We start from the raw sequence: 9,866 nt of genomic DNA on the forward strand, positions 1-9,866 counted from the left end.
GGAGGGCGGAACCTCGGAAACATCAGGCAGTGGAACATCAGGAAGCCTGAAACATCAGGAGGTGAAACATCAGGAAGCCTGGACTAGGAACCTCAGGACATGAAGACATGGAACATCAGGAAGCTACAGGAAGCAACGAAGACTCAAGAAGCACGATGAGACATGGAGCTCCAACGAAGAACAAAGACCTGACGGAGCGCTGGAAGACGACAATTCCAGAGAGCAAGTAACTCCAGCAAGGCAAAGCTGAAGTGGAGAAGCAGCCCTTAAATAGGGCTGGCACAGGAAACCAGGAAAGCTGACTTTCGGTGGGGCCAGGTGAACCCTACCTACGCTGCCCCTTTAAGAAGGGGAAGAAGACGTGGGCCTGCCCCTTACGAAGGGGGCAGGACCTTGGAGAGTGGCCATGCTGCTGCTGAAGACACTGAAGGCAGGAGAAGCTGGGCCTGCCACAGGCAGGCCCCGACATCGGCAGCAGCTCCTACCGCTGCAGGAGGACTCAAAGGCAGCTCCGGCCGCCAGGAGAGACCGGGGACTGCGGCCTCTGGCTGCGAAGATGAAGCTGACGTCAGCGGCGGCCCCAGCTGCAATGAGGCACAGCGACAAGGCCCACTATGCTGGAGAGGCATGGTGTACCTTGCCGTAGCTCCCGCCGCGGTGAAGAAGACGAGCTGACTGCGGCTCCTGCGCGAAGAATGTCGGCGGCTCCGTGCCACGTTGAAGGAGGCAGCACCGAGGTGAGAGGCCTGCTCGCGGGGAGTAGCTCCACGGGCAGGAATCATAACACATGAGAGGTCTTGAAAAAGTAGATATTGTAAATATCACTCTATGCTTAGTTGGTTATTTACACTTTTGGATAACAGAAGGACTAGGGGGCGCTCCATGAAGTTAGCAAGTAGCACATTTAAGACTAATTGGAGAAAATTCTTTTTCACTCAACGCACAATTAAGCTCTGGAATTTGGGATGTGGTTAGTGCAGTTAGTGTAGCTGGGTTTAAAAAAGGTTTGGATACATTCTTGGAGGAGAAGCCCATTAACTGCTATTAATCAAGTTGACCTAGGGAATGGCCTCTGCTATTACTGGCATCAGTGGCATGGGATCTACTTACTGTTTGGGTACTTGCCAGGTTCTTGTGGCCTGATTTGCCCTCTGTTGGAAACAGGATGCTGGGCTTGATGGACCCTTGGTCTGACCCAGCATGGCAATTTCTTATGTTCTTAGCTCCTCTGTCATCACTTTTATCCTTTGTCGTGGCACCAGCCGAAGATGAAATCTACAAAGAACCTGAAGAGGATGAGGAGGAGATAGATGAAGAATCTGATGAACTAGTTCTATCTTGCTTTTTATGCTTAGAACAAACCCGCTTCTTAACCAACTCTCCCGACTTATCACCCACAGAAAGAGACTCCCCCCCACTCAACACGCCCACCTCCTGATCCGTTGTTGAAATGGAAGGAACCAATGTACCGGTCCCACTCCCAAAACCCGGTAAAGTAACAGCGGACAACTCACCCGATTGTGTCATCTCAACGCCGTCATTCCAGAATCCTGAGCCACAAGGCCAGGCATATTGGTCGCCGCCACCACCGCCACTGGATGATTACGCCATCCTTTCCTGGTGAGAAGGTCCTGGACCATCTGACAAACCTTGCAATGCGTGACCCTGTCAAGGAACACAGGAATCTGAAGCAAAAGGCCCAACAAACCCTGTCATATCTGTACCCCTTTCGACTCTAAATCCCTCATTTTGAACCCCCATCCTCAATAAAATCAAGACTGGACACCGCCCACTCTGGTCAGGGGGTACCACATGAAGGACCCCCATAATCAGGTCGAAGGGCCAATAGAAAGGGGGGCCCCCCAGCCACCCCCACCCTGCGTAGTCCACCTACCTTGAAATCCCAGGCTCAGGCTCTGGGTTCAGAATCCTCCCCCAAACCAGTAAAATGTGGACCTAAACCCTCCCAGGAACCACTATAATTACTGGCCATTCCCTCTGCACTCGCTCCCCACTCAGGGGAAAAGGCAACAGAAGGTCTGGTTCTACATTCTTTAGGTGGGAGGGCCTTCCAGCCTTGCTTGCTTCAGACCGGCCAGATACATGCTTCTCCCTGGCTTATCTTAGGGGGGGCTTCACATATTCTATGCAAGACTTGGGTACACTGGTTAGATTTCATTATCAGAGCTTTCCTTGAATAAATTATCTCTGGAGTGTTTCTTGGGTATTTGTGTCAGAGTGTGCAAGGGGCCATATATGTCATGATTGCCCTAGTTGATATGTGCCTCTCTGTAAACCGTTGTGATGGTGCACGACCAAATGACAGTATAGAAATGATTTAAAATAAATAAATACATTTCTGCCATTCTTGACCAATGGTCACTTCATAGTGGATTACAAATAATAACAAAACAATATAGAAATATAAAAATAAAGAAACTAGCATCCAGTCAACTTGAGTAGATGATTCACATACAGACAGCGCATAAATTAAATTTCTAATCATGGGATCCTGATTGTTTTCTTGATTGCTGGAAAGCAAATGAGGACGAACCTTTCTCCATGTGCCCTGCTTCGAAGCACCCGCTGCTTTGCTGCTTTTGGAGACACGAAGCTGGGCTGCATTGGGCATTGGATCTGATCCAGCCTGGAAGGTCCGAACCCCTGCTTTTAAAGGATTTGCAAATTTCTGAGCAAGCAAAGAGCGTACTGATTGTAAGAGCAGAGGTACGGGGGAAATATGAAGGCGAGGACACTGAATATCTGCTTTCTTGTGGACGTAGAAGGGGAGATTATTAAGATCGGCTATTATTTCATTAAATACTGTGGTTATCTCATAAATTTAATCTTCCTCACCAAATATTTATCGCATTAGCATTTCAGGAATTAAACTATTTAGCATTTGGTTGAGTACATAAAATCTGAAAAATTATCCATGTTTGATATTTCTGTTTCTATTATTCACATTTCTGTTTCTATTATTCGCATTTCTGTTTCTAATATTCGCATTTCTATTTAACAGTCATTATTCACCTTTATATAACCGTTTACTGCAGACCATATTCGCTACTAAAGTTCCTTGTAAAAAGGATAAATTTGTTAAATATTATTGTTACTTTCAATGTTCCTTGTAATAATGTTCAATGGTTGATTGTTATTGTTCTATGTTCTATGTAAAAAAACCCAGGTCTAACCTCCCAGACCAGGGCAACCTTTTCGTTACTTGTAAACCGGATTGATTTGTATTGCATACAGGAATTCCGGTATATAAAAATTAAAAATAAATAAATAAATAAATATTATAACACCATGTGAAATTCTCTCTGTCTACAGTCTACATACGTTACAATGGGTTTGGAGTAATATATTCTTCTTCTTGGTATAATAGAAATAATTATTGTTGTCAATGAAATCATTGATTTTTCTTTGTGCAATTTAGTCTAAAAAAAGAAATAGATACATGCAAGCTTACACCATACATACAAACTTAGAATAAGCTATAATTATACCCCTGAAATTTTGTCTTTCTGACTCTGTCTTCAGGTTTTGCACAGCACCGTTAGGATTTTAATCCTGAATTACATTAAGACAAAAGAACTAAGCGTTGCTAACTTTATATTTATATTTCATGGTGCTGGAAAGGGGCAATAGGCAGACAATATCTAAAGTACTTAATAAGGAGTGAAACTACCTGAAATTTAGGAAGATGGTTAAGGCTCATTTATTCCCTTACAAACAGGAAGAAAAAATATCTGTTAGTACCAGCACATTCTAAATTTTTGAAATTTTTATTTGGCACCTCTTTATATGTTACACTGGATTGTGTTTACAATTTTGTGATGCTATTTTGTTTCAGTTGTTAATATATATTATGATTTATTTGATTTGATTTTAAATTATTATGTGTATTTATTTATTTTTCTATACCGGTGTTCGATTTTACATATCACATCGGTTTACATTCAACCAAAAAATGCAGGAAACCGGGCGTTTCCTTTTTTCTAATACATTGAACATTTGTCTAATACACTGAACATTTGTAACATGGAAATGGTTAACAAGGGATATGAATGGAATATGGAGATGGTTAATGAGAGAGAGGAACATTAATGGAGGTCAAAGTGAAAGGAACTCTTATCATATTGTAGTCAGGGGTAGGATTTACGTCTTACAGTTAAGGACAAGGCGGAAGAGCTTCTATTTTACAGTGGTCAGGCCCAGAAATAATATCTTGCATTGGAGTCTCAGTGCTTAGTGAGAGGTTAATAGAATAGTAAGGGTGTATGACGGTTGATAGGGGGCTTGTTGTTGACTGAGCTGTAGGGGTTTGTTCTGGTGTGGGAGTTCGATCATGTTATTGCTGCGAAGGCTTTAAGAAATAGCCAGGCTTTAAGCTTTTTCTTGAAAGATTGGGGTGCTGGGTCTGTTCTGAGTTCTGTGGGGAGCTTGTTCCACAGAGTGGGTCCGGCAAGTGATAGCGTTCGTTCGCTTGTTGATAATTTGTGTGTTTCTTTTGGTGTTGGTGTTTGTAGGAGTCCGGTGTTTGATGAGCGAAGGCTCATTGTTCGAACTGCTTTGATTGTATTTGGACAAATTATGCAGTCTATAAGTGTTTTTAAATAAATTAAGGATATGTGTAAATAAATAATAGGGTCAATATTCAGTTGCTATGCAGCTAAGTAAGTTAGCCGAAAAAACATATCCAGCTAACTTGGCTGGGATATTCATTCGGTGGCACAGCTATGCCATCAAATATACCCAGCTTTCTAATAATTTGCCAGGTAAGTATCTAGCTAATTTTAGATCTGCTGAATACTAGCACCTCTTCCTTAGCTGGCTAACCTTCTGGCCTGATAAAGAGTTATCCAGATAAGTGGCAGCTGCTGAATGACAGGAGCCGAATACTGAAACAGCGCTACGCACCTGGATAAGTCTGAACTTATTGGGATAAATGGTGCTGAATAGCGGCCTCAATGCCAAAACACACACACAAAACATGTACATGGACTAGGAGATATATATTTGGTGAACATATCAATATTTAAAAAGTCAGTTGCTAAAATTATTTCAATTTTAGCAGTCCATGAATATGATTGAGCTATGAAACTAAATCATTCCCCTCATCAACTGTCCTGCCCAGGTAGAATGAAATCAGCAGGCCTGTTTGTTTCCTGACCTGGCAACGTCCACAGTGTGCTGTTCAGCAGCGTGTTACTGAAAGTCTCTCCTGGAACATCTATGAGCAGTCCCAGATCTGCCTCTGGGACCACCTCTGGCCTCCTTGATTGGACAGCAGGATCCAGATAGGATTGGCTCCTACACTTAACTTGCTTCCTCTTTACTTCATGATTCCTCTTGGGACAGCAGTACTGGTTTGACCTTGTCTTGCTTCCTGCCTGGACCTCACTGGTCCTGCTCCTTTGGACAGACCTCTTGGACATTGACTCCGGCCTGACGTCTGACTCAGAGTTTGCATGCTTTATTGTCTTGCTGATTTTCCAGGTACGGTCCTCAGCTTGTCTGCTGCCCTAGTTAATTTATCCCACTTTTTTTTCTATTTTATTTGTGTGCTGTTACAATAATACAATGCACTGAGACATGCTTCTAAGATAGAATTCACTTTACTTTCAAAAGTGATCAAACTAAATGCACAGATAATTGACTGACTTGTGCATTTACAATCTGGACACTTTTTTTAATGCTAAACTTACAATTGTATTACTAGATGCACCTGTCTGAGTTTAGAAATTGCACACTGATTGGAAAGGGAATGGCTGGGGTACATGTCTAACTGGTGCACTGTTGCATTTCTTTTGTTCACGGGGATGGCAATATGGTTAAATGCCTATTCTCTCAGGTAAATTGGCTGTAGGAAAATTACCTGCCCTCAATAGTATTGATTATTTATCTGCGTGACTGATATTTCACCTTTCAGCCCTTCAGATCGGATTACATTCAGGTACTGCATGCATGGGTAATATTACTTAGGGATGTGCAGCAGGGACGGATTTGTCCCATTCGGTATTCGTATTCGTCAGGACCCAAATCCGTTGCATCCGATATCGGGGGACCCGAATCCGTTCATTAGTTACATATGTATTCGTTTCCCAAAAAAAACCCCATCGCAACCCTTTAAATTTAATTAACTACAACCCCCCACCTTCCTAACCCCCTCCCCAAGACTTGCCAAAAGTCCCTGGTGGTCCAGCGGGGGTCCTGGAGCGATCTCCTGCACTCGGGCTGTCAGCTGCCGGTATTCAAAATGGCACCGATAGCCTTTGCCCTTACTATGTCACAGTGGCTACCGGTGTCATTGGTCAGCCCCTGTCACATGGTAGGAGCAATGGACGGCCGGCGCCATCTTGTGATAGTGTCTGGTGATCTGAAGGCAACAAAATAATGTAACAGGGCGGTGGCTAAAGCCAGAGGGATGCTGGGCTGCATAGAGAGAGCAAGAACCTGCGGGAAGAAGGTGATAATGTCCTTATACAGATCTTTGGTGAGGACTCACCTGGAGTACTGTGTTCAGTTCTGGAAACCGTATCTCAAAAATGATAGAGACAGGAAGGAGGCAGTCCAGAGCAGTGATTCTCAAACAGTGTCTCGCAAAGGGGGAAGGGTAACAGTATTTTTTTGTTAAATATAATAGATGAGAAAATGCCTTAAAACTAAAATTTATGGTAAACTTGGCACTCACAGTATAGCGTTTCAGGGTTCCTATCCCCAGCTGTCAGTGGAAGATGTCAGCTGATTGGGGCTGTCATAGCCCATGCTGGAACCTAAGAGCTGCTGGAAACTGTTAGTTTACTGTTTCCATGGTAACCCAAGTGCTTCAAGCTAAGCTGACAGGACAGTTGTGACAGTGAGGATCCAGTCAGTGACAGAGAGGGGGAACCCAGTGAGGTCAGAGGTGCTTCATGCTAAGCTGACAGGACAGTGTTACAGTGAGGATCCAGTCAGTGAGAGAGAGTGGGGACACAGTGAGGGCAGAGGTGCTTCATGCTAAGCTGACAGGACAGTTGTGACAGTGAGGATGCAGTCAGTGAGAGAGAGAGAGGGGACACAGTGAGGTCAGAGGTGCTTCATGCTAAGCTGACAGGACAGTTGTGACAGTGAGGATCCAGTCAGTGAGAGAGAGTGGGGACACAGTGAGGGCAGAGGTGCTTCAAGCTAAGCTGACAGGACAGTGTTACAGTGAGGATCCAGTCAGTGAGTGAGAGGGTGACACAGTGAGGTCAGAGGTGCTTCATGCTAAGCTGACAGGACAGTTGTGACAGTGAGGATGCAGTCAGTGAGAGAGAGAGAGGGGACACAGTGAGGTCAGAGGTGCTTCATGCTAAGCTGACAGGACAGTTGTGACAGTGAGGATCCAGTCAGTGAGAGAGAGGGGGACACAGTGAGGTCAGAGGTGCTTCATGCTAAGCTGACAGGACAGTGTTATAGTGAGGATCCAGTCAGAGAGAGAGAGTGGGGACACAGTGAGGGCAGAGGTGCTTCATGCTAAGCTGACAGGACAGTTGTGACAGTGAGGATCCAGTCAGTGAGTGAGAGGGGGACACAGTGAGGTCAGAGGTGCTTCAAGCTAAGCTGACAGGACAGGTGTGACAGTGAGGATCCAGTCAGTAAGAGAGAGTGGGGACACAGTGAGGGCAGAGGTGCTTCATGCTAAGCTGACAGGACAGTTGTGACAGTGAGGATCCAGTCAGTGAGTGAGAGTGTGACACAGTGAGGTCAGAGGTGCTTCATGCTAAGCTGACAGGACAGTTGTGACAGTGAGGATCCAGTCAGTGAGAGAGAGAGGGGACACAGTGAGGGCTGGGAAGGAACTGGGGGAGGCCCGATTGTGTCGCCGCACGTATTTTTCTAAAATCCCCTCCTGTGTGTGAAGCAGGCCACCCGACCGCACATGCGCGTGCAGACATGAAAATCCAGCGCGCATTTGTGCATGGAACCGGTATTTTATAGCATGCGAGCGCCGATACGCACAGTTTATAAAATAGCTGAGTCTAGGTGCGCGCGCCAGGACACGCGTGCATATTTTTTAAAATCTACCTTCAACTTTCCAAAAGATACCTTGATCTCTAGGTCACCAAAGGAAAAAAAACAAACCCTATTATCTGAATTAAGCATCCCAAAGCAGGCACCACAAACTTTAGCAGAATTCCATTCATGCTGTGCCATGGTTTACCCAGGGACAAATGGAAAACAATAATATTAATTCTGTGAGTGCTCTGATTGCAAAGTATGTGAGAGCCTGTTTGGATGTCAGGGGCTGTAGCAAATTCACTGCTATTGTAAAATGCCTACAGATTTCCTTGGCCTAGAAAAAGTGCAAGGACCACATCTGACCACCCAGGCTTCCTAGGAAGCAGGCCGATCCAGGGCGAGGTAGCGGTGGAATCCTTACAGCACCTACTGCATCAGGAATCTGCCAGATCCGAACTCTGCTTAACTCAGATATGCCATCTGCTTAAAATATATAGTTTGTTCTGTTTACCCTGATGCTTATTCCGCCAGGACTAGAAACCAGCAGTAGGTCTGTCACATGTGAATAATGCCGTCTGTCTCCCTAGTGGTTCAAATGCCAGATTGTACAACGCGAGGATAGCCCTCCCCCTCCTCACCCCTCTAAATATAGTACTGTTCCTATCCAAGTCTGCCGCTAGAAGAAAAGAATTTTCTTCCATGAATGTTAATAATGGACTTTAATAAAATTGAAAACTAAGGCATGTGGTAATTATTCAGCTAAAGGGTGATTGTAAACTCATGCTACTTAGCCCTGCTTTCATAATTCAAAGGAGCCGGTCTGCTTGTTGCCCTTGATTTACTTACCTTTGTGCTACTACGAGTAGACTCATACATTCGGTGCTGTCAGAAATCAGCTTGGAGTTGTGTAAAACCCCCTACAGTTGTTTAATATCTTCTGTCACTGCACCATTCTAAGAGTGCGGAATGCAAGCAGTGCCCACAGCTAGCGTGCCTGGAAAAAACCAGAAACTTCCAGGCACTTCATCACTCAAGCCTGTTTAGCAAATGGCAGAGCAGCAAATATTGATATTATTTGATGCATTGGGTTCTGTGCTGAAAGTACTCAAACCAAGGGTGCAGATCTTTTCAGAAAGGCAGATGAATCTTGGCCCATTTTTCTGTCTCTCTCTGGTCCCTGCCTGGACTGCTGTGTTCACACTCAGTGACTTTCCAAGGCCTGACAAAGTTTCTGATTCCTACAGAAAGCCATATCTTTTCAGGGTCTGCATTATAACAGCAGAAAGGTAGGCTTTTTCCAGCTAGGACGCAAGCGTCTATAGTAACTCACCATGCAGGAGAATGCCAACCTGCTCAGTCTTTTATCGCCAGGCCTGGTTTTAACCCCTTGCATTCATGAACCTATACTTTGTTTGTATTATTTCCCCATCGAAAGTGGAACAGCAGATTCATACATGGCACACAGCAAAACCAGAACTGGATTAGCTGGGCGGTAAAATATGGAGTCGGCTGGCAATCCTAGTTTGTTATGAAAGGTTCTACACTGGGGCAGGCAACTCTGGTCCACTAGTGCTAGAAACAGGCTTTGTTTTCAGGATATCCTCTGTGAATATGCATGACATAGATTTCCATATTGTGGAAGCAATGCATGCAAATGTATTTCGTGCGTGTTTACTGTGGCTTTCCTGAAAGCTAGTCCTGCCGGTGGCACTCGAGGAACAGAGTTGCCTACCCCTGGTATAAACCAGGGGTAGGCAACCGCGGTCCTCCAGTGCCTCTCCTGCATGCAGCTGCATCTCATGCATATTTTTGGGGCTACCCTGAAAACCTGACCAACATCTGGCGCTCGATTACCGGAGTTGCCTAACCCTAGTCTATCC

General features: G+C 44.9%; 1 long non-coding RNA gene across 1 annotated transcript in view; it reads right to left on the bottom strand.

Moving 5' to 3' along the window:
• Positions 1-6,784, bottom strand: part of LOC115098330 — a 48,272-nt gene extending 41,488 nt beyond the window's left edge. The window contains exons 1-2 of the long non-coding RNA XR_003858471.1: positions 6,698-6,784; positions 1,515-1,665 (exon numbers count right to left, since the gene is read on the bottom strand). This is a non-coding gene — a long non-coding RNA (uncharacterized LOC115098330). The remainder of the gene's footprint in view (positions 1-1,514; positions 1,666-6,697) is intronic.
• Between the last annotated feature and the right edge of the window lie 3,082 nt (positions 6,785-9,866).

Source organism: Rhinatrema bivittatum, chromosome 8 (assembly GCF_901001135.1).
Source record: "Rhinatrema bivittatum chromosome 8, aRhiBiv1.1, whole genome shotgun sequence".
Classification (NCBI taxonomy): domain Eukaryota; kingdom Metazoa; phylum Chordata; class Amphibia; order Gymnophiona; family Rhinatrematidae; genus Rhinatrema; species Rhinatrema bivittatum.